The sequence below is a fragment of the Triturus cristatus genome, chromosome 1_2 (genome assembly GCF_964204655.1).
Source record: "Triturus cristatus chromosome 1_2, aTriCri1.1, whole genome shotgun sequence".
NCBI lineage: Eukaryota > Metazoa > Chordata > Amphibia > Caudata > Salamandridae > Triturus > Triturus cristatus.
Window position 1 is genome coordinate 41,075,639 of NC_140580.1, and position 24,877 is coordinate 41,100,515.

The 24,877-nt window shown below is 44.0% G+C and overlaps 1 protein-coding gene across 1 annotated transcript in view; it reads left to right on the forward strand.

Moving 5' to 3' along the window:
• Positions 1-24,877, forward strand: part of LOC146866707 (fish-egg lectin-like) — a 253,426-nt gene that overhangs the window by 30,653 nt on the left and 197,896 nt on the right. The window lies entirely within an intron of this gene.

Below are 24,877 nucleotides of genomic sequence, written 5' to 3' on the forward strand. Positions count from 1 at the left end.
ATGGAATCGGCCTGGGAATCCTCCCATCGCTGGTGTAGGGTAGTTCTGCCATGGTTGTTGTGGGTTTTGAAATCTATTCCTCTCTTTATTTGATTTGATTTGATTTAAACATTTATATATCGCACAAATTCCAGACGGCGTCTAGGCGCTTGAGCCAGATTGTAAATTAAGCTCAGTTCTGGATTGCGTGGTAACCTTCTTTTTCAAACAGCCAGGTTTTCAAAGCTTTTCTGAAGGCCAGGATAGTTGGACAATTCTTTATCTCACCAGGATGCACGTTCCAGGTTTTAATGGTTGCCGAAAAAAACTTTTTCCGCCCCAACAAACTCTTTTAATTCTGGGCATTTGAAGGAGTTTGCAGTGAGCTGACCTCAAATTTTTGTTTGGTGTATACCATTTCAATTGCTTTTTCAAGAAGTCAGAGTCTACCCCATGGAGTATTTTTGGATCTATTAGTTCCTCCGCTGGACCCACTGTTAGTGGAGGAATCATCATCAGAGAGGTCCGAGTTCCTCTCAGTTCTAGTTGAGGGAACAAATTGTGGGTCAGTGTACGGATATGTCTTGGTGTAGGAGAAGAGTTTTAGGTCTTTCTGAAATTTGTGTAATTTTGACTGGTTTAGGTTCTCTTTGTATTAGTTGATTCCTTTATTGTGTTCGTCTAACTTTTTTAATGAAGCTGTGATGGTGGTTTTAAAGTGATTTTCAGTGACCTGTATTTCCATAAGCATAGCTTCTGAGACTCTTAAGGTGGTCTTAATAATTAGGACAATCCAGTCGTGTGTGCAGTACCATGCGATCTGGGCCCAATCTTTTCTGAAAGTGGCATCCTCTAAAAAAATGCGAGGAGCATTAGTGCCTATTACGCCCTTAGGCGCTGTGTTGTTCCTCAAATACTCTGTCAAGATTGTGCCATGCAAAATTGTTCTGCTCCTATTTCTCTTTTGTTCAGTTAGTTTTTCCCAGTTAGTCGTCTGTGCAATCGTCTGGGCTATATTGGGATCAGCAAAGAGAGAGGGACCTGCCAGAATGGCATTTACCTCTTCATCCATGAACGTTAAGCCTTGGTTCTCCCCCATGTTTGTCAGTGAGTCTCAAAAACTCCAAAAATAGCAACTCTCTCGCAGCTGTGCGCTGCCAATAATAATCAAACAACAAGGGAGAAAGGGTAGAATGGAACTGCTCCCAGTCCCCTTAAGTGAATAATAGTAACAACAAAGGAAAGAGTTATTCCAAAACAAGGAAAGAGCTAATCTTACAAATGAAAACAAACAGTAGAAATAAGTACTCTTTTAAAAGGACCCTCACTCGCCAACCTAGTTGGTGATATGCTTCATCATAGGGTCCCCACCTGAGCGTCCGAATGCCTCTTGGGTGTGAAAAGTGGTGAGATAAAATTGCCTTTACTAGGATGTCCAATGAGGTATTAATTAGCCCGTGACATCCACACTGTGTTTCAAATGAAGAAAATCAAGGTCTACATGTTTAAGCCTACGTTTGCCAATTTGCAAGGCTTTCTTCAGGACCAGCAGTGGCACGAGGGATATGCACACGCTAAGGAGCACCCGTCTCTCTGCCACAAAATCAATCGCAAACTTGCGGTTTTCATCTCAGCACTCTCTGAAAGGCAATCATCTGTAAGAGAAAAGAATAGATTACGCTGTACAGGTAGTATACACACTGAATGATGTAAATCCGCAAGGTGCAACCAACCGTACTTCTATCCATGGCATTCACGCCATGCGATCAGCTCACCAGACTGCGGTGACTCTATAAATATTCAAATCTAGTGTGGCAGGGCTATATGTGTATGATTTTGAATAAAGATTCATCCTCAATGAAAGCAACCCTTACAGCACTTATATTTCATTTTGGAGAAGATATATTGACGACGTCCTTGTCATTTGGCAAGGACTAAAACAAGTACTGTCCGAGTTCTTCACATGGATTAACAACTGTGACAACAACCTAAAGTTCACACACACAATGGATGAAAACATAATGGTTTTTCTAGACATACCCATCACTAAAGAGTGCGGTAGATTGAAAACTAAAACTTACCATAAACAAACCGCAAAGAATACCCTCCTACAATTTGACAGTCTTCACCCAAGGGCTCTTAGGGAAAACCTGCCATATGGGCAATACCTCCACCACTGGTTTCTAACCAAGGGACTAAATCCATAAATAAACATTGGAAAATTCTACATACTGGCACCTTGAAGTGGGGAAAAACACTTTTTTCCTTCAAAAGAGCCAGGACCTTAGAGGCTGTCTTGTTGCCACCCGCCCGAGGAATGTGGAGAAAGACCAGACTTCCACTGTACTGAATGCCTGGGGCCTCCCCAATATTGTTGTACATTTCTCCTACGGGAATTGCAGTGCATGCCACTTGACAACAGCAACCAAATCTCTCGACCTTGATCCTAATAAAGTTTGGACGCTGAAGGCACACACTAATTGTAATTCTGTTAGCGTGGTCTACCTCATCACGTGCCCTTGTGGATTAAGATATGTGGGGATGACCAGCAGGAAGGTCAAACAACCTATCTGTGAGCACCGCAGTAACATCAGGTGCAAAAAAAAGCACAACTAAAACGACTGACCATTTCCTGGTAACGAATCACACCACTAATGACTTAAGGTGGACTGTCATAGAACAGTTAAAAACCAATGTCACCATACAACACCTTCTTCTAGAAAAGGAGCAACGCTGGATATACAGACTTTCCACAAACAAACTAGGGCTGAATTACAATGTCCCGTGGAACTCTTTAAAACGTCAGTAGGGCCATCCTCTTTTCCCTGTTTTAGCACACTGCAGGGGAGAATACACACATTTTTTGAGGTTTTTCTCTCTGAACTATCAGGGAAATACCCTTCATATTAAAATAATTGGTTTGTCTTAACAGTATAAGGAACCGACCTGCTCTTAGTATCCACCTCTAAGTCTACCCCTATACCACGATTAGACCGTAGAGCACTTAGCATTGAGATCGTAAGAAGGGCCACTAACCGCGATTCGCCTTGTTATTTCTCACGGTGTTTAATTCCCCCTTTGACAACATTTTTGTTGCAGCTCGTGCTTTTCCCCTTGCCTGTACCTCTCTCCTTCACTTGGTTCACTCCTTCCCTCCTTCTCCCTTCCCCCCCTTCTCCTCCTCCCCTAGTAGTAGATTCCATTCTAGTAGAATCTTGGTGTGAAGCTCACCTTGGGATGTTGATGCACTTCACTTAGTCAGCTGATGCTGGAGAGTCTGAAGCTGAATAAACGCCCCTCTCTTTAGCTACTTGTGTGGAGGCGATTTATTTAACATTTGGCGACGATTCAGCTGTACTGGGGGCAGCCTAGATCCTTTACCCAGTTTCTATCACCAGCTGCCAGCGTTCCCACCACCTCCCTCTTCTTGATCATCTTCTGCTCCTGCGAGGTGGAGAGCGCTGTCATAGTGTACCTGCTATGAGAGGCACATACATCTACAAGCAGCTCCATTCATTCCTGCGCCTCAACTACTATCCTGTGTACCACTGAAAGAAGATTTTCATCCTAGAGTGGTCCTGCTTCTACGTTTCTACTGTGGTGGTGAGTGTTACGTGCTTTTGGGGCAGTCCGCCGCGCTACCTCTCACCTTCCTGTTTCACTCAGCTGCACTTGGTCGGAGTGTAACTCGGCATACCTCTATCAGCCGGTAGCCATCTGAGCAACACTTTCTGTGCCTTCACCCCTCAGCCTCAAGCGTTGTGGCTGCTGAGAGAGAGGATCGTTTGACAAACCGCCTGGTTGTCATCTCCTGGCCCGATCCGGATAACTTTCAAACACCCTGCTGCTGGGAAAAAACTATCAACATCGCGTTTCATGGTTCCTGCCCCCTCCCCTCAACTGTCTTGAATGATGCAGCATGCCGCTCCGCTCCATTTCCTCAGAGCGTTGGGAGCTGTGTCAGTTTCACAGAGGGAGGGGCGGTCAGCGCAGCTTTGAGCTTATTTACCTCAGCTGTTCGTGTGACGCAGCCCGCATTACTGTTCTTCCTCAATCAATTTCACAGTGCAGCTTCGACTTCAATTACCTCAGCTGTTCGTGTGATGCAGCCCGCATTCTGTTCTCCTCACTTTCAGACACTGACTTCATTCTTACCAAAATAAACCTAGCTAATTAATACAGCCTGCCAGCAATTTCAGCGCTGACAGGCACAGCTTGCTACATGTACATTTGGCCACTTTGCTCACTATTTTAGAGTCCTAGCACTATGTTCTATTCTACAGAGGGGCTGCCATCATTCATTACAGCCTGCCAGTAAAGCTTTTCGCTGACAGGCACAACTGCTAATTATACACGTTACGGGTGTACAGATAAACCTTTCAGGTAATCTCCTTCAGTTGTGTGCCATATATTACAAACCTTATTTACTAATTATCTTCACGGCCTGCCAACCATTACATCACTGACAGGCACAGCTTATCACTGGTACACCAGACAGTTATTCCATTCTCTGTATTAGCTGACTTTAAGTGCTGTTTTGATTACTGTATATTGACATTTGTATTGTGACTTACATACAATAGTAATCTGTTTCACCTATACTTTCTCCTTCTCTATCTTGCTTTTCTTTCCTTTTCCCTTCTTCCCTATGGCTGCTTTTACAATGTCTCAACCTCCTTCATTTCTCAATGAAGCAGGGGAACCTCTTATACCATGGAAAAAATGGGTAAACATTTTTGAGTCTTATTTAATTGCCATAGGTGGTGATAGGTTTTCATCTGTACGTAAACAACATATCCTGTTGCATAATTTAGGGAAGCATGAGAGAGACATATTTGACGATCTTCCTGATTCTATAATTGAAAATGAAGATGTTAATGAGGAAGCACATGAGGATGTACAGCATGTTGTGTATCAAAACACTCTTCAGAAACTAGAAGCGTAATTTGGGGAAAAGATTGATGTTGTTCTAGAACGACACAAATTGTTTTCACGTTCACAAGAAAAAATGAAAAAGTGTGTAATTACATTGCTATTTTGAGGGGATTAGCTTCAACTTGTGATTTTGGCACTTTAACTGAATCCCTTATCAGGGATCAACTAGTCAGATGCACATGTGATAAGAAGATTCAAGAAAAACTTTTAGCTGAAGTCCCTGATTTAAAACATGCTATTGATATCGCGAAAAGTATAGAACATACAGGGGTATATTCACAAGAACGTGTGATAACTACCGCAAGAGCTTAACGCAACTCCCAAAACCAGCAACAGGCCTGCAAATCCTACGCGTCTGGCAGGAAAATGCAATATAAAAGAAAGAAAAAAATCCACCAAAACCAATTCAAACTGCGTAGCACCATGGATGCACCCGGACCAAGAGCAGAGGATAATCTGAACTCCACAAGCCCCACAGAGGACCATCATGGAACCCCGTGTTCAGGAAAGGGCAACGAGAAGAGGAATAGAAGACGGGTTTCAGTGACTATGCAAGTGACACTGCATACCCGATAGCATGGCAGCAGCCAAAAAACATGACATGGCCCACGAATCGACATGGAGGTGGCCCAGTGCGGATCGCATCCGTAAAGGAGCAGGTCACACCCTGACATATCCACGTGCACCCGCAACCCATGTCGTACTATACACGCAGCAGACAAACAATGCACCAGGCCACAAAATCTGTCCGAGAGCACATATGACCCAAGTCAAAAACAATTCAACCCCCGAAAAGCACACAATTCAAAGGCACCCCGCCTCAAAGGGAGAAGGGCACACAAAATCAGAGCTGCAGGGGCAACTCGCCCACAATGTAGCACACACACATAGCAATCACAGAACATCAGCAATGACGGCAATGTGGTACAAAGTGCAACACCAACACCACAGGACAGAGCTCACAACAGGTTCCGCTCGTGGGTATTAACTGTCCACGCACATCTGGCATTGCCAGACACTGTGTGGTGATTATGTACGGGTACTCCCACACATCCATCATGTAGTCGAAAAACACACTGACAACCATCAAATAGCCAGCTCCACCAAAACAGTCAGAATGTACATTGGCATGCAGTCTGAATGTAAACATCTGCAAATCTTCAACATACATGTGAAACTATGTTGACCTGCATCTCCCCTTTACATTGCAGAGGGACAAATAACACCTCCTGCAGAGCACACCACACTTTTCACCACACCACACTTCTCATCGATGATGAAGAGGACAAGCCGAACATTTGTCAAGACACCCTCCAACGGATAATGGACAGCCTCCGCACCCCATCCCCAGGAGCAGGACCAGCCAGCTGCCTCGAAGTGACCCCACCACCTGCACAGACCACACAGCAGGAAACACACACCACCACAGCTATCTCCCAGGACCCCCAAATAATACATGGAATTCCAACAGCATGTGTGGGGTTGCCAGGTGGAGTTGGCTGATCAGCTGCGGGTGGGTTTCGAGCTTGTGGCAGCCAAACTCGATGCCATACGTGGGTGTCTGAGTCCCATCAGGGATCACGTACAGTCCCTATAAGACAACCCCTTTACGATCCATGCTCCACCACAGACCTTGGCTGACCTCGCTGGGGCCATTAACCGCATACAAGAACTGTCTGGTCAGACAGGCACCAGCGATGACAGCACAGAGTTGGCACAGATGCGGAGGTCAATGGAGACCATGGAGCAGATGCAGGCTGGAATTATGGCTGCCACAGCTGGACACCAGCGAGTAGTAGCTGGGAACCTCAATGCCCTGCAGTTCATCATCTTGCCACTGCTGTCACTGAGCCTGTCCCAGATGACTGCAACGGGAACATCGACACACACAGCTCCAACACCTGATGTGTCAGTAGAACATAGTGATGCAGCCCCATCACCTTCGCAGTCTGATGTGTCAGTGGCACACAGTGATGCAGCCAGTACCCCGCCACACACACCGGACACACCGGACACAGAACCCGCATCAGGAGAGTAAGATGGGGATGGTAATGACTGTGTGAGGAAGGAGGCTGTAGCATCCATCACCGCCATATGGCCTGTCCCTGCCTGGTCCTGAACTATGCATCATGCCCTGGGACAATACCTCCCACTGACCCCCGGAACACTCTGCGACATTCACCCGGACTCCGACACGGACTGCCATATCTTCACTGCTGGACAATGACACAGCTATCCTGCTGCGGACTGCACTCCCCCTCTTCCAAATCACTTTTTAATCCCCAAAGGACTCTGGTTGGCCCACCACTGGGCTTCCATGTAATGTGTGCTTGGATGGCCATGTACAGCTCCAGCTCCGTCAATCACCTGAATGTGAATAAAACATTCTAAATCACACAGATGTGTCATGACTATGTTCACTCACATATGGAAGTATGGCTGGATGTAGGGACAATGATTGCACATGAAGGTACACCCTGGTAACTGACATCTATGCGCATGTGAATCCCTGAGACACATGGCCAGTTGGATGACTGTGAAGGTGAGTACTAGCTGTGTCTCCATTGCACATCAACAACAATCTCACAACCCCCCAACGTAGGCACACATCCGTGTATTGAATAGGGCTGCGTGTAAGAATGACCAAATCGGTAGCAGGCCAGAAGTGGTGTCCTACATCACATGTGACAACCGAACTTCATGTCGCATACCTACCCAAACACATCTGTGTGGACACGTCCTGTTACAATTCATAACATTGCTCCAGGTGGTCTACGTTTGGACACCATACTTACATTGCTGAAGTCACGTAAGTGCACAGGTCGACCAGCAACTATCCCAAAACAATGTCTGGCTCACAGAGGTGGAGCTTACAAAAGGGAGCCACCCCCATTGTACATGCATCAGTCAGTTCCTCCCTGTGTAGGGACGATGCTCATTGTGGCACACGAATGGACAATCTAATCAACACTCATCACAGTTAGACACCAGTGGAGGTGCATGGACTTTATTGGCATGTGCGTGTCAGTACGGACGAGGCAAAGGCCACAACAAGCAGGGACATGCTTAAGACACTTACACGCAGCATGGGAACATGTCGAGGTTCAGAAAATGGTGAGGCAAAAATGGACAACAATCATCACAGATGGCAACGGTCTCAGCCCACCTTGCCGTGCTGGACGAATCATGTGTTGTTTGGCATCTGCCCATTGCCCGGTGTGAGGGGGCACAACTTACTGCTCATGGGATCTGCATAGTGCTCTGCCACCAGAGTGCGCCGATTGTCTTCTCTGCTGACAGTGATCAGGTGAAAGGGTCCGACATGTCGTGCTACATTGCCATGTATGTACTCTTCCCCCCAGCAGTGTGTCCGAATTGCTAACGTTGCCAAACGACGCTGTGTTGCTCCGACCATGGACCCGCATCACCTTGCATAGGTATGTGTACACGCGCGTATTTCCACGCACATGCATCCAGAGTCCTGCCGAAGGCAGACATGTCCTCTGTTGTGGTGGGATATGTAAGCATTCCCCACGATGCAACAAGTTGTTGGGACCTGTGCTGTGGGTGACAATCTGATGTGGCTGCAGGAACGTAGTTACTCGTCCATGAATGCCCGTGCAGCTTCATGTGCAGTGTGTTCCAATAGTACGTCGTTGTCGTGTTCAAGGAACACCAGGGTGAGCCAGTCCATTAACTGGTCCGGGCAGGTGTTCTCAGCCCATGCCGTTTCATCAATCCGCAACACAGCTCAATAGGGGAGTGCCTCGATGTGGTCACTGCACACGAGGAATTGTACAATCACCCATGCACAACTGCCAATACATACGCAGTATGTCAAGGCATCCCATGCACGGCTGTCTCGGTTACACTCCTGTTCATGATCCAATGGGGGCGCACACACAAGTCATAGTCCAATTCATCTATGGTTGTGTTGGATAAGCAGACATCCATGGGACACTCGAATGTGCATGTTCGGCAGTGGAACCAGGGCTGGACGCAGGTGACGAATGGCAACGTGGAAGTTCAGCCGGTAACTGATCCTCAGCACTGCCAGTGGCAGTGCGCTCAGTAAATGCAGTATACGTGCAGGGTACTGTTCCACGTGACGGGGGTTGTGCATGTGCCGGGATGGCCTGCCATTGCGTTGGTGCATCTTGTGGAACCGGCACTCTTCTGAACTGTGGCAGTTGTGTGGAGGATATGCCACAGCTCTGAGCAATGATTCGAATGTGCGTGCAACATTGGGGAGAATGGGTTGCTGTTTCCGTGAGGGTCAAGGGCATCCCATACGGGGTACCTCAGGCAGGGGCTTCTGTGTGTGGGGTGTGGATAAGTTGGATAGTTTATTTGCGCAATGCATGGTGTGGGTGTCGTCCCCATCTGCCATGGCATCTCTCGCAGGGTGTTCCAGCCGTGCTCAGGACCAAGGTCAGAGGTGCAGGTGTCCTCCTGCCTGCTGCATTGGAACAAAGGAGCTTTAATCCCTAATGTTTGTCTGACTACTACTTGCGTTTTCGGAATCTGATGTGGCTTTGGCACTGAGACGAGGCCTTGTGCTCATGGTGTACTGATGGCGATACACACACACATGTTGGCATGTGGAGCCTGGTGCCCGAGAGGCCTTGCGCTGCTTGTGCAATCTCACTCTGTCTCTCTTCCTCGCTCTCTCCCTCCCTCTCTCCTTCTCTTTCCTTTGTTGGGCGCATGGCACACCTTCTTCTCTTGGATTTTGTCTTCCAGGCTGTGTCCTACAGATTGTCCAGTGAGGACCCGCTAGGACTCATCCGAATGGTTGTTTTGGCTTTTGTTTGAATGGTGTTTTGTGTTGGTGATTGCATTGCTGTATGACTGATTCTCCATTTTCTGGCCACGCATGTATATTGATTTTCCTGATTGTGCGACATCAGGCAAAATATTTTGTTTTGGGATTCATAGTGTTGGTGTGCAGTTTTTTTGTCCGGGGTTGGCGGGTCCGGGGGGAGGTTGCGGGCCTGGGTGTGGTGTCAGTGGGTGTTGTGGCCCTCTTGGGTGTCCGTGCTGCATGGGCAGTTGCTCGGGGGCATCTGTTGTTCTTCGTGTGTGGCTATGGGCTGTGCTCCCTTGTCTGCTGCAGGTTGTGGTCCGACGTTGCACCAGGTCAGAGCAGGTGTTAATTTCCTGGTGCTAACGCGCCTTATCGCATGATTTGTGTTCTTATCGCAGACCTGGCTGGTCGTGGAGAATGTTGTGGAGTGATGTTGTTGCTGCTTTTTGCTCGGGAACGCCTACTCTGCATCTCATTAGCGATAGTTGCCGGGGTCATCCGTGGCGATGTTTGTTGCGGATGCTAACATCGGAAAAGTGGTGCTGTAGGATGTTTGCACCTGCTTGTGAATGGGGCGGTAAATTTATCATGAGTTTGGCTGCGCTAAAGTGCGGTTAACTCATGAGATGAGAGATGCAGTAGAGGTCAAGCAAGTGTTGGACAATGGAATAAATAAAATATCTACAAGAGATATTAAGTCAAAATCTTAACCGGCTGAGGTTGAGAAACAAAATACTGATGGGAGCAAATTTAGGTGTTACAGGTTTGGTAATCCCAACCATTTGGCCAATAACGTAAGATGCCCTGCGAGAAGTGTCACTTGCAGTAAATGCAATAAGAGAGGACACGTTTCTAAGGTTTGCAAGAAGAATTTTACCCATATGGTTAGCAACGAACCAGTTCCCAATGTAGATATTGTTTTCCAAGTAGCTAACAATACAGATCCTACCAATAACATATATCCTAAATGTGATATCTTGCTTGACAATTTCCCGTATGTAGTATTTGCTGACTCTTGTTCTCCATATACTCTCATCAGTGAATCCAAGTTTCAAGAGAACTCAGGAAACAAAGAATACACCCTATTACCTCCTGACATCAGACCGGGGGGATACAACCAAGATCTCATACCCCTCGTGGGAATGCTTCTCATGCACATTGATTTCAAGGACAGATCGACGCTGGGCAACATTTACATCACAAAGAATCGTTCAAATTTACTAGGGTGGGCACACCCGAAAGACTTGGGGATCAAGCTGGATCCAAATGCTCCTGAACCAGTTTACCTTGTAGAAAGGTCGAATATAGGGAAAGAAATATGCGAGAAATTTCCCAATGTGTTTACTGATAAATTAGGACCGTTGAAAGGATTCCTACACAAGATCAAACTAAAAGCCCAGCACAAACCAGGTGTCCACAAAGCCAGGTCTGTTCCTTTACTCATAAGAGACCCACTCAAGAAAGAGCTTGACAGATTGGAAGCCAACAAAGTAATCAACCGTATTGAAAGCTCTGAATGGTTGGCCCCCATCGTGGTAGTATCTAAGGAAGGAGGTAAGAGCATTCGCTTATGCGTTGACCTCAGAGACTTGAACTCAAACATATGGGCGGACAGACACCCACTCCCTAATATCAATGAGATGCTCACTGTCATACAGGGAGAAAAATTCTTTCGCTTTCTCGCCCTTCCTCAGCTTACCACCAGGTAGTTCTCCACCCTGATTCCAAGTCCCTTACCTCTTTTATAACTCCTTTTTGGGGCATACCAGTTTTCAAGGATGTCATTCGGTCTAGCATCATCTGCGGCAGTGTTTCAACACATAATGCAGCACATCTTACAAAGAACAGACAAAATACTGTGCTTTCAGGCCGACATCCTGATTTACGGAGCGTCAGAAGCAGAACTTAATAAAGTCCTAGAGGAAGTCTTAACGAAACTTGACTAAGCTGGATTCACCACTCAAAAGGACAAATGCAAAATAGGTGTCGAATCTGTGGTTTAGCTGGGTCACACCATATCAGGTAAAGGAATCAAACCAAAATCTAGCCTTATAGACTCAGTCCAACTCACTCCTGCTCCTACAAATAAAGAGGGACTTAAATCCTTTCTTGGCCTGGTCGAATACATGTCCAAGTACGTCACGAACCTTGCAGAAAAAGTACATTCACTTAGAGAGTTACTCAGAAAAGGTACCCCGTTCGAATGGAACTCTCAGTGTCACAATGACTTCACACAGATTAAGCAGGCTATAATAGAGACACCCATTCTAAGTATGTTCAACCCCAATGCCAAAACCACTTTGACAACTGATGCCAGCATGAAAGGGTTAGGAGCCTCACTTACACAATACGTAAAAGGACAAGAAAGAGTGATAGCCTTTGCATCCAGAACATTGAAGGAACCAGAATGCAACTACTCCACGATTAAAAAGGAGGCCCTCGCTTGTTATTGGGCTATAAATCATTTTAAATTCTTTTTATGGGGGATCCCATTCATTCTAAAAACAGACCATAAACTCTTGCTTCCCTTGTTCTCTAACAAGTGCTTGGAAAAAACTACTCCCGTATCTCCAAATGGATTTTAGGTCTACAAGGTTTCAACTACACTATAAACTACGTTCCTGGCAATAAAAACTGCGTAGCCGACTGTCTCTCCAGACTTCCAATCACTAATGAGAACCCCCAAATGTACCCCCCTGATGAGACCATTCTTTTGGTAGATATCCCTGCCATTAGCAAGGAGGAATGGGAAAAATGCATGAACGATTACATTGTTTTCACTGATCTAAGAAATACTATCTGTAAAGGATGGCCGAAAAGTCTCAAGGACCTGCCAGAGACTCTTAAATCCTTCTAGGAAGTGAAGGATGAGTTGTCAATCATAAAGGACCACATCTACAGAGGTAATAGGATTGTTCCTTCAGAAAAAATGTACGAACGCATAATTCAAATAGCCCATGAAGGCCATCCGGGCAGGAACATGACATAAAGCAAAATCAGGCAAGACTATTGGTTCCCCACTATGGATTCCATGGTAGAAGAGACAGTAAGAGACTGCCTTGCATATGGAACCAGTGACAAAGCCAAAGTCATTTGCAAAGCTCCACTCATCCCTGTAACCATCCCCACTAAACCTTGGGACAAATTAGGCCTGGACATTATTGGTCCACTAAACTTGCTCAACTACTCTCAAAGATACATGTTTGTACTTATCGATTACCATTCCCACTGGATTTCTAAAAGAATGGTCACCACTATCACCACATCTTCATTAATTGAATTCCTTAAAGATACATTTTCCAAAGAAGGCATACCCGGCACATTGATCACAGACAATGATGTTCAATTCACTTCCAATGAAATGAAGCAGTTTATGACCACATTATCTATAGCTCATGTCAAATCACCACTCTACTGTCCAAAAGCCAATGGATTGGTAGAAAGAGCCAACAGAATGATAAAGGACACCATTCAATTGGCCTTGGCATCTCGTGAACCAGTGGATGAAGCCATAAGACAAATGCTATGATCATATCACATCACACCTAATGCTGTTTCGGGTGTTTCTCCTTTTGTTTCCCTTAAAGGGAGAAATCCTGGAACCAACCTTACCCCCAATTGACTAAATGGGGGGTGTCCAGTTTGGGCAGACAGGAAGTCAGTGCTTGAAAAAGTTGGGCAGCATCAACAAGACTACAAATCCAGATACGACCAGAAATGGGGTACGGTCAACAAGGATTTGCAGGAAGGCCAATGGGTGGTCGTCAAAAGACCTAATGTACTTCGAGCCAAGGTTTCATCATTTTCCAAACCTATGAGAATAAAACGTGTCAATAACAACTCTGTTGTTTTGGAAGACGGGAGCACCTGGAGCATAGACAATGTAGCTTGCTGTTCCAAGGTACACTCCTCATCGTCCTCCAGTGAAGAAAGTCAAAATGAGTCATCCTCCATCACACAAGGCTCTCAAGAATCCAGATGTCGCTGACCACCAGTTTGGGTGGCGGATTACAAAATGTAATCTTTTATATTTTCAGGTCGTATTGCATTGTTTTCTACTTGTGAATGTTATCACCTTCACCTTGTTTAGCCTCAGTCTTCCCTTATTCAAAGGGAGATGTGTAGTAACTAGTGCTTTTCCCCTTGCCTGTACCTCTCTCCTTTACTTGGTGCTTTACTTGGTTCACTCCTTCCCTCCTTCTCTCTCCCCCCCTCCTCTTCCCCTAGTAGTACATTCCATTCTAGAAGAATCTTGGTGTGAAGCTCACCTTGGAATGTTGGTGTACTTCACTTGGTCAGCTGGTGCTGGAGGATCTGAAGCCGAATAAACACCCTTCTCTTTATCTACTTGTGTGGAGGCGATTCATTTAACAGTTTTCTTTAAAGTTTTTCAAGTTTGGAATCTGCCTGTTGCGAAGGGGTTAACTCCTCTGAGATATCCAGATTGACAAGGAACACGTCACCACCCTGCACGCACGGACGTGGACACGCTACCCGTCTGAGTCCCATGATTCGAATACATCACAGACCCGGATTCATTCATCCTCGGGATTCCGTGTAGGGCACACCATAGGTGCTAGCAGGGGGTGATTGTGCTTGATGAAGTAAGTAATTGTTGCAGCTCACTTTGAACGCTAGTTCCTGGATGGACTAGATATGAGGTTGATATTTTACTCTTTGTCTTCCTTTCCCCACCTACCTTTAGTGTGTGACAATAGCCAACTCCCCCCGTCGGGATTCATGGGGCATGACGTATAAACGTCACATGTAAGCCTGGAACTACGTGTTCCCTCTCTCGTTTTCTCCTCTATGTTTGTCTAGTAGCACACACTACGGCGCCGTCGAGCTCCGTGTGTGGTTTAAGAGTCATGATCTCCATACCAGTGTGATTACTATTCGTGGTTTGACGGATATAAAAAGGCACTGTGCCACTCCCATGTAGTAACTCCTTTGTGTGGATGAGAATAGAGGAGTTTTATAGTCACTGTACCCCTTCACCGAATTTGGTTTGAATACACCACCGTCCTATATTAAGAAACCTTGTTGTGCGACATGCTTGCACGAGATTTTAATATTTATAGAGTAACCACAGTCGGGTGAGCTGATCGCATGGCGCGAACGCCACGGATGGAAGTACGGTTGGTTGCACCTTGTGGATTTACATCGTTCAGTGTGTATACTACCTGTACAGCGTAATCTATTTTTTTCTAATACAGATTACAAACAATTGCCTTTCAGAGAGTGCTGAGAGGAAAACCGTAAGTTTGCGGCTGATTTTGTGGCAGAGAGATGGGTGCACCTTAGCGTGTGCATGCCCCTCGTGCCACTGCTCGTCCTGAAGAAAGCCTCGCAAATTGGCAAACGTAGGGTGAAACATGTAGACCTCTATTTCGTTCACTTTAAACACTGTGTGGATGTCACAGGCTAATTAATACCTCATAGGACATCCTTCTTGTTTTTAATCTTGCCTTATGACTCGATTATAAAGGTTTAGGGACTAATAAAGGCAATTTTATCTCACCACTTTTCACTTTGCACCACCAATACCCGCTCCGCTGTAATCAGGCGTTGTAGCACACCCGAGAGGCATTCAGCTGCTGAGGTGGCGACCCTATGATGAAGCATGTCACCAACTAGGTTGGTGAGAGAGGGTCCTTTTAACCCCTTCAGCGCGGCGGGAATTCCCCCGCGGTGCTGAAGGGTTCGAGCGCGGGCGGGGCCATGACGGAACGGTTCCGTCATGAGCACAGCGCAACCGATGCTCATGACGGAACCGTTCCGTCATGGGCATGGAAGGGGTTAAAAGAATACTTATTTCTTCTGTTTGTTTTCATTTGTAAGATTAGATCTTTCCTTGTTTTGGAATAACTTCTTCCTTTGTTGTTACTATTGTTCACTTAAGGGGACTGGGAGTAGTTCCATTCTACCCTTTCTCTCTTGTTGTTTGATTATTACCTCCATTAAAGCCCATTTGTCTATGTGCAGAGTCCCCAGTGATTCCGTCTCCTGTAGACCCTCCTGTGTGCTTATCTCCTCTTTGCCTAGTGTGTGTTTACTTTCTCGTTTAAATCTTTATTCGGCTTTCAGACTGAACAACCATAAAAGCATGCATAAAATCATCTAAAAAAGTACATAAAATTATCAACATCTAAATTCATATATATCACGTGGGATTTATCATGATCAAAATCATAAAACTATCCATTCAAAAAGGATTTTAAAATCAGAAACTTATCAGCTTCCTTATTCAAAGGGACTGATTTTTAAAACGCGGTTAGGGCCACAGATAGGGATAAAGATTCCAATTTTTGTAAGAAAACCAAAGCATTTCTGCAATGCCTAGAATCCTGTACAAAAGGCTTCAAACATATGGATTGCAGATGTTGCATGTAATGGATTATTAGAAAAGCTACTTAACAGCGTATCATATTCAAACGAAACCTAGTCAATAGGAAACAATCAAACAAATTGGTCATTGCTACGCGGTAAGGTTGTATGTCTGAAGTTATAATCAACGGTTCATGGTAAACTACAGTGATTTTGCCATACTCAGTAGGGTCTCTCTCTCATTGCAAAATTGAGCTTATTTTATTTTTTATAAAAATGTCGGGAATCTTAGGTAAACTTCAGGGGTTGTTATATTTAATACTACATCCATGCTTTTGAGCATTTCCCTAATATATGCCAACCCAGAAATCTTCATGGCTTTATCAAGAGCTAGGCTATCTAGTTACTGCCCTATTTAAATTCAGTTCAGGTAAATTCCAGATCTTATGCCATAGGAAGAGAGGTTGTATTGTGATCTACTTCAAGCACCTCAAGCCATTTATTTATAACTCAAGCCATGTGTATATGTGGGTTAAGAATTTTCATGATGTTATGGTTCTGTTATTGTGGCTGAGGGAGCACAAATCTTGGACAGCTGTATCTTCAATAAACAATTAAAGAAAGAAAATCCCACTTCACCTGTATTTTTTCTTTTTGTCTAAATAGTAATGTGTGTCACATTTATTTATGGTACCAAGTAGACCAAAACATTTTTACAGATTTTCTACAAAGCATGTATACTGTGTAGTGTTTTTTAGGGTCAGAGCACATTGTACTATTTAGACACAAAGAAGAAATACAGGTCAAGTGGGAATTTGTTTTTTTCTTTATTTGTTTTTTCCTTCTTATCCCAGACCTAGAATTAGATTCATAGGGAGTACCTTTCTTGTTCTGGTGATCTTCAATAAACAAGTACTTCAACATACTGTGTCTGGAGGCCCTTTTATTACAACATCATTTTGGCAACAAAGGTGCGAGCCCAATGGAGAAGAAGATTTTCTGACAGAACTTTCCAGGTGTGTATTTTAATGGACCGACGCGTGAGCATCTAAGGGTCGTTAACAATTGGTGAACATTTAAGTGTGGGTAAACTGAAGCGTTTTACTCTTGAGGTGACAAGGGGTCAAAATTACCTTCATAATAAACATTCATATTTTAAACTTTTACTAAGTTGCGCGTCCACTCTGCAAAAAGCCAGACTAACCTAATGTCCTCGGGCACGAGCAGAGGAGCGTGAGCAATAGAGTGCTCGGGTGCATCAACATGGACAGATTCACCCGATGTCTCTCGGCGCGAGCAGAGGAGCGCAAGCAGTTAGTGCTCAGCCACATCACCACGGACTCATCTTCGAGCACAAGCAAGACAGAGCACTCTCTCATCAACTTGGAACTGTGCTTGGACAACTTGTGGTGGGCGCTGACAGCGCTGTCCCAGTATTTACTCCCCCTTAGGGCACCCACGAGCTGCTGGCAGGCTGAGTGGGCAGCATAAGGTGACACAATCACATGACTTAGAGAACGGTTAGAGAAAAGAAAATTGGGCAATGTGTATCAACATTAAGGCAAAGTACGATAGGGAAGTACAGCATATTTTAAATACTTACCCCCTTCATTAGACAACAAAGGGCAAGCTATAGAGGAACTGTATAGTGAAGCCAGGAAAAGATTGGAGATGAGATTAGCCAAGGGTGCCAATGTGTTCATAAGAAGGTATACATTCTATACTCAGCTGCAGAGAGTAGGTGAATTGGTAGAAGGCTTCATAACGAATACTAGACCTGTCAGCCTTAGGGTGGTCTTTCCCCAGACTTTTTGCCTGCTTGTATCCTCTTTTTGCTGATTCTATTTGTTGGACTTAGGACTCTGAGCACTTTACTACTGCTGTCCAGTGCTAAAGTGCATGTGCTTGTCCCTTAAACATGGTTACATGCGGTACATCCACAATTGGTATATTTAATGTACTTGTAAGTCCCTTGTAAAGTGGTATACCATATACCCAGGGCCTTTAAATTAAATGCTACTAGAGGGCCTGCAGCACTGATTGTGTCACCCACACAAGTAGCCTAGCAAACCTGTCTCAGGCCTGCCACTACAAGACCTGCGTGTGCAGTTTGCTGCCATATCGACTTGGCATTTAAAACCCCTTGCCAATCTTTAAACTCCCCTTTTATTACACATACTTCACCCCTAATGTAAGCCTTAGGTAGTTGATAGGGCAAGGTACTGTGTAAGTAAAAGATAGGACATTTACTTTTACATTTTGCATGTCCTGGTAGTGATAAGCAGTTAGATTTGATTTTCACCACTGTGAGGGCTACTCCTCTCGTAGGTAATATTGAGAAATATTTATTACATTTTTAAGCTGTAATTCCTGATTAGAACGGGGTAGCTTTGTCATGTTTTATATCTTTTGAATGGTGATGATAAATCCTCTTTACTGGTAAAGTTGGATTTAACATTACTATTTTAGAAATGCCACTTTTAATAAGTGGAAATGTCTCTGCTTTTAAAGCTGTGTGCCGGCAGCCTGTCTCCAATTCATGTCTTGGGTGGGTAACAGCTTCATTTTGTGCATTCCCTCTATACAGCCACAAACACAGGAAGGTTAGGTGTGGCTGTGGGCCCATTTGCATCTTGATGGTTCATCCTGGGCATGAAGGGAGGGAGGAGCTGACACTTACACCTGAATACGCAGTGTACTGTCCCCACACACAGGGTTGATTACCCCCTGCAGTGAGTCTGGAGCCAGGGCTGGGAGGAAAGGACTTCCGTGCACTTCACAGAGCCTTCTTTGAAGTCACCCCCAATTCAAAGGCACAATTGGGAATAAGTACTGGGTCTCTGACCCCTCTAAACCAGACACTACTGGACCTGTAAAGGACTCTGCCAGGAGGAATAACTGCTGTGCTGCTAGAAGGACTGCCACTCTGCTGGAACGCCGCTCTGGAAGACCTGCTTTTCTGCTCTGCTGTGCTGCCTGCTACACTCTGCCCTGCTGACAAAAGTACTGGACCAATCTCACCTGAACTCAGAGTGACTCCAAGGGCATGCTGACTTGCCCCCTGTTCAGAAGTCTCAGGGACATCAAAGACTTCCTGCATTAGTGGGTTTTTTAGTGATGCAACTATGAGAATCCTCGCATAGCTGCTGATTGACGGCGATGCGTCCCTAAGTTGCGGCTCAACGACCCATCACTACAAATCCCACAGATCAGCACTGACGCATTGCCGCCCTGTTCCTCGCATCTCGTCCTCAACATCGATGCAGGCCCCCAACCAGAGGAACTGTCTCAGTGCGCCAAGGCTAGTCCCTGTATCCGGCTAGCGCTTCATCGAAGTGAACCTGAACTTTTGGATTTACCCCAGTCAAGCACAACCAGATATTTCCGGTTGGCACTTTAAGGCTCTAAGTACTATAATTTTAGATATTATTTAAACATTCGTAACTCCAGTTCTATCTATTGGATTTTTGTTGTTTTGTTCTGTTTTCTTCAGAATAATATAATCTATTTTTTTAACCTGATGTGGAGTCTTTCTGTGGTGCTTTAATTGTGTTACTGTGTGTTGTGTTCCACAAATACTTAATACATTGCCTCTTTATATTAGGCTGACTGCCCTGCTAAGCTACCTGACTTACCCTGACTAGGAGTGTGGTCCATACTTGGACAGGGTGCACACCTCTGCCAACTAGAGACCTAATTTCTAACAACGCAGTTACAAGAACTTACAGTCAACTGTAAATTTAGAACAATGACAGACGAGATGATAAGAAATCAGCTTGTTGTAAACTGAAGGAGCAGAAAAATGCAAAAACGCAGACATGGGTTCTCAAGGATCCAACTCTAAAAGATGCAATTGAGATTGCTAAAATTGTGGAAGAATCAGAGTATTGTATGAATGAGATGGAGCGGAGACATATCAAAGAGGGAAGGACGTGTCAGCAGTGGAGAGGGTGGATGGGGAGGTAGCGACAGCCTCAAAGTGGGGTGCGAAAGGAGGGAAAGGTGTTCCTAGCAACACAAATGTTCAGTAGATGTGCAATAAGTGTGGGAGTAGCTACCACACATCTGACTCAAAAAATTGTTTCACCATTGGGAAGGAGTGTAGAAGGTGTGTACCCAAAGGACACTTTGCCAGGATGTGTTCGAATAATGGCAAAGGCAATGTGGCAGTGTTAGTGGAGGAAACACCTGCTGTAGACAGCAGTGCAAGCCCTGATAGAGTCTTGTGTGTTGGGAAGACCAATGTTTAGGTGGGAAGAAAGATCAGGCCCAAAGCATAATGTACCATAAGGGGGAAAAAGTGAAGTTGATAGTAGATTCTTGCTCATTTTACACAATAATTACCCAAAGTATGTTCCCTTCAAAGTGGTCTCATGTGAGGTTGTTACAAAAGGAAATCAATCTGGGAGGATATCATAGTGAGAAGATAGAAATCTTAGGGTGCACATATACAGATATTGAGTTCAGGAGGAGGCATATCAAAGGCAAAGTGTACAAAGCAGAGCCAGGACCACCTATTTTAGGATGTGTGTAGCAATATTTTCTTCATATAAGAATTGACCCACGTGCGCCGATTCAGGAGGCCGTAGTGGAGGATTCAACAGTGATGGATATTTTAGAGGGAGCAAAGGATGTATTCAGAGAAGAGATTGGGCAGTAGAAAGTTTACGGGCATGAAATAAAGCTTAAACATGAAGCCATACCAGTACAACATAAAGTTAGGAGGGTACCGATCATGGTGAGAGAGGAAATAAAGAAAATGTTGAATGAAATGTTAAAGAATGGAATTAGAGAACCTAATGAAACATCTGCTTGGATCTCTCCAGTAGTAATCTCCAGTAAGTAGATAGGAAAAAGCATTTTTGTGTGGACCTTACGAGCCTAAATCAGAATATTGTCACTGACAAATTCCCTTTGCCAAACAATAATGAGCTTATTTTATTGCTGCGGGATTGTACGTTTTCTAAATTAGACCTTAGACATGCTTACCATCAAATTTGGCTCCACAATTCTTCAAAACCCTTGACTGCTTTCATAACAATTGCAGGTTTTTATCAGTTCACAAGGATGCCATTTGGGCTGTCTTCGGGCACTAGTGTCTTCCAAAGAATGGTTAGTGAGGTATTTAAGGGTTTGAAGAACATCGTTTATTTTCAAGACAATATATTAGTGTTTGGTGACAGTGTAGAAAGCTACAACATGGCTTTGAAGGAGACATTAGGCAGACTCTAACGCTGCGGAAGGAGAAATGTTTGTTTTTGGGAACTGAAGTCAAACTCCTTGGCCAGGTGGTGACAATTTGGATGGAGGTAGAATGTATAATGTTGACGACAGTACGGCAAGAGCACCCAGAATTCAGAGACTTCCAAGAATCGTGAGACCTCCAAGATAACTACAAGTGTATGTAAGATGAATTGCGCTTTAACAATTTATTATTTACTATTATACCTTTTTTCATTAAGATTCAATTTAGAATGTTCCCTTTGTTCTTGTTTATTAATTTATTATTTGCTTATATTTATTGTCATATTATATGCCATTTGTGATTAGCATGTGGTGAGAAAGAAGGGAGATATGTTGTGATCTACTTCAAGCCCTTTGAGCCACTTATTTATAACACAGGCCAGGTGCATATTCAGGGTTAGAATGTTCATGATGTTATGGTTCTATTTTTAAGGTGCAGTTGATGGGTGCAAGGCAGCGGCAGTTACCGCTGGCTGGAGAAGATAGCACCACGCCTAAAGAGCTGTATCTTCAATATACAAGTACTTCAACATAATGTGTCCGAAGGCCCCCTCATTACAACACAAAGCTCATTCTTTGTGTACAATAGTGGTGGAGGAACTCTAGGGGACTGCTATCAACCTCTTAGCAAAGCAGTTTTCAGTTGTCTTGAGAGTTTGAAGATCTATATAACCCCAAACACCAGCCATGAAAATTGCTGATGAGACACATTTTCTTCTATAAATTGTGCATATATCCTTAACTGGTTTAGTGCCTAGTTAAGTAGCAAAACCAAAAATTCATTCATTGTTCCATTTCATGATATGATTACCCAAACGATCAAACAACACACCTAATTAAGAAAACATGTTAACCTTAGGTATTATAGCACCATTAATTATAAATTGAAATTATTTGGGAATTCCCTTCCCACACACCATAATAAAGGTTTTGCATATATTGACTTTCAGGTGGAGGTCCTCCATAAAATATGCTAAAGCGTCCAGTAACTTCTGAAGGCCCCATTGAGTTCTTGCAAGAAGAACGGTATCGTCTGCGTACAGTAAAGCTGGTATTTTATGCAGTCCTATCTTGGGCATGACGATTTTCGTTTGAAGAAGGTCACTTTCCAAACTATTGATGTATAAGTTAAGTAAAAAAGGGACCAGGACACATCCGTGTCCAACTCCACCCCCCCCCCCACTTTCGATCTTAAAAGGCTTGGAACATTCTCCGTTAAGGCCAAAACACACTCAGACAGAAGCATGTTGGTATAACTGGCTTAACAAAGTGATTACAGACTTGTCCACTCCCAAAGCCCTTCTTAGCCTTGGCGTATTTGTCAAATATCAACTCTAGGTTTAGGCATTACCCCACTGTGCCTAATCCTTTCCTAAACCTGTTTTGCATATCCGAAAGAGCCTCATTTTGGTTTGCTCAGTTTTCCAGTTTCTGTAGAAAGACCATTTCAAGTATCCTGACTGATGAGTCAAGTAAGGAGATTGGACGGTAACAATAGGGGCAAGACCTATGCACCTTTTTAAAGATTTGCACTATAATAGATTCTGACCAGGTTTGTGGAGACAGGCCTGTTCTTGCTCAATTTTAAACGTTGGTTAACAACGGTGCCTAAAGAGCTAGGTTGCCTTTGTAAATATATAATGATACACAATCTGGCCCTGCTACCTTTGCGGGGGACTCTTCCTAGGCGCTAGATCTTTTTCCTTCATAAGGCCTTCATTCCTTTCCTGCACTCCCTCCATTAAAGTTTCTTGTTGAGGATTTTTCTCATTAAAAGTGCAGAAAAACGAGTTACCCATTGGACTTTCATAACCACTGCAGTTGGTGTAGGGTCTAGGGTATCCTTCAAAAATAGAGAACTAGGGGCATATGTATCAAACGATTTTGTATTCGCAAACGCTGCGAATCGCAAAAAAACAGCGTTTGCGAATACAAAATCGCAAAATGAGATGTATGAGGCATTTCAGCAGCGCATTCTTAAGGAATCGCTAATTTTGTGATTTCTTAAGTTTGCGTAAGCATTTAAGAAATCGCAAATTGCGATTCCTTAAATGCTATGTAACACGCACCCAAGTTGTGCGATTTCTCCTTAAGAAATCGCAAATTACCACCAACTTCAAGTTGGTGGTAATTTGCGATTTCTTTGAAAAATGCACTTTTTGGCATCTTTCAAAGTGCCATGTGGCGCACATACATGCCCTTAGGGCATGTATGTGTGCCATATGCGCACACATGCTGATTTCAGGGGTGTATCAGGGTGTCATCATGACACCCTTGCACATTTCAAAATATTCTCAATTTGCGATTAGCAAATAGCGATTCGCAAATTGAGAAAGACTTCCCATTCATTGCTATGGGCCTCCTGGCCCATAGGAATGAATGGGAAGGTATTCCTTAATTGCGATTTCGCAATTTGCTAATCGCAATTAAGGAATTTTAAGAATTCGCAAAATTTGTGTGAATTTTTAGATACATCCCGTTTTGCAATTCTCAAATAGCGATTCTCAAAAAATCGCTATTTGAGAATCGCAAATGGAGATGTTGATACATATGCCCCCTAATTACTTACCTGAAAAGAATGATATCATTGGCAGCACTAGCTTTCACAAAGCTATCCCATGCTTCTTGCCTTAAAGCCGCTTTTCTATCTTTTAATATTTTCGCATAAATTGAAAATGTGCTTTAGACTCCAATTTAAGGTAAGACCAAGACAGTCCTTGGCCTGTCTACACTTTTTTATCAAACCAACTTATTGGATGGGAGTGGTTGACCTTTTTTGTCTTTGTGAGAAAACGATTGATTGGTCATTCAACATATGTTTTGAAAGGACGCAATAACCTGAGAAGGTGATGGGTGATCTTGCTAACACACCTCAAAGTCTGTTAGTGTGAGACTCACCAAATCAACTAAAAAGTTTTAAGGGTGGATTCCAGACCATTTTAAAAGTCCGTTCCTTCTATAACTTTCCATATTGCCTCTTTTTTTTTTTTTTTTAAATGAGCGAGTTCAAGCAAGGGTAGTGTTATCCTCATCAATACCATCTTATGGTCACTCCAAAATGAATATGTAACCCCATGCTCACTGGTATAAGGAAGTAAGTTTTCAGTAATCAAGATATACTCTATCAGAAAAAGTTGGTCACATATTGCACGGGTTAGACCTTCCTGCATTAAGTACCAGATGTAAATTAAATTTCACAAGTAGGTTAGTCAAGGCTTCTCCATAATGGGAATTCACGAAATTAAAATGGCTGTCCAGCCCAGGTATCCTGCCACCCACAAACTTCCTCGGCTGACCTCAAGCATAAATGAACATTAAAATCTCCCGCCCATATGAGTTAAGATGTCTTTTTACTGTTTGGGGTATTATTTTCAAATTGTGTCTCCAGCCAATTAAAGGGTTCAGTCTGACGTGAATTGAAAATGATTATATTAGTTCACAATTAAAAGTTCATGTGCTTAGACAAAGCAATTGAAAGTGTGTGGAATCGAAATTTGACCATCATTTTTATAAGGGAGGGAGAACTGAGACAAGAATAGCCAACTCGCCTTTTGCTCTTCCGATAGTAGATGGAATAGTGGGTGT